Source organism: Penaeus monodon, chromosome 19, assembly GCF_015228065.2.
Source record: "Penaeus monodon isolate SGIC_2016 chromosome 19, NSTDA_Pmon_1, whole genome shotgun sequence".
In the NCBI taxonomy this organism is placed as follows: Eukaryota; Metazoa; Arthropoda; class Malacostraca; order Decapoda; family Penaeidae; genus Penaeus; species Penaeus monodon.
In genome coordinates this window covers 44,643,878-44,644,776 of record NC_051404.1, presented here as the reverse complement: position 1 = coordinate 44,644,776, position 899 = coordinate 44,643,878, and the positions used below count along the sequence as shown (strand labels likewise).

General features: G+C 41.2%; 1 protein-coding gene across 1 annotated transcript in view; it reads left to right on the top strand.

Moving 5' to 3' along the window:
- Positions 1-334: 334 nt before the first annotated feature.
- LOC119585256 (transient receptor potential channel pyrexia-like) overlaps positions 335-899 on the top strand; it is a 26,510-nt gene continuing 25,945 nt past the window's right edge. Inside the window, exon 1 of the mRNA XM_037933923.1 lies at positions 335-723. The gene's annotated coding sequence lies outside the window, so the exon portion shown is untranslated. The remainder of the gene's footprint in view (positions 724-899) is intronic.

Below are 899 nucleotides of genomic sequence, written 5' to 3'. Positions count from 1 at the left end.
GATCGCATATTTCATTAAAATAATGATTATCAAGCCTTGAGGAGTGACCACTATTATCAATTACTAAGTTCTAAATGATAGAAACTCGACCACAATCAAGATATCTTATCAGTCAGTATTGGTGGAACTGCCTTCGCCCTTATCGCACATGTCCGATGCCCGTATGAATTCAATCGGGTTTACAACAGACCATGTAATTTCCTGAAAAAATCCCCAGATGTGTTTCTAAGTAACCTAGACTTTGCACTTACCCTCTTCCCTACGTCTGGCAGCTCTGCAGGTATCACAACAAAACTGTAGGAAACGTTTAACAACCTACTGCTTTGCTCAGACCGGCGTTAACCTGTGTTAACCAGCGTTATAGTTAATAAACTTCAAAGAATGTAAGGCCAACAGTGTAAATATCTCAATAAAAAAGGCAAATTTCCACTCAGCCAGTGAATGAACATGCCCAGTGATCAACGAGTCGTACCGTACCCGAACAGTCACATCCCTAAGCCCAGTTGAGGCACAAAACCCGGTTATGTGGCAGTGGGTGTGGAGCTTCTTGGTGTGTCGGTAGTGTTCGCCTTTCCTCAAGCAGACTGTACATCGTGCAAGCTTGCAATGTGGTGCTAAATGGTGGATACAAAGTCGATATTTCGTACGCGGAAGTGGTCCTTTTCGTGCGATTTTAAGGACAGTGAATTGACAGTACATACAACAAACAGCATTGAATTAAAAGTAAGTATCCAAACTTTTCCTCAGTTGTCATGGTACTGTGTTTGTTTACCATGAGTCGTCCTTGATTGCAGGGAAGTTTCTTATCATGAGAGATGAGGGAACTAAATCATCTAATACTTATAATGAGTTTACAAATGAACAAAAATGATCCCAGATTCGTACATGACTTTATCGCG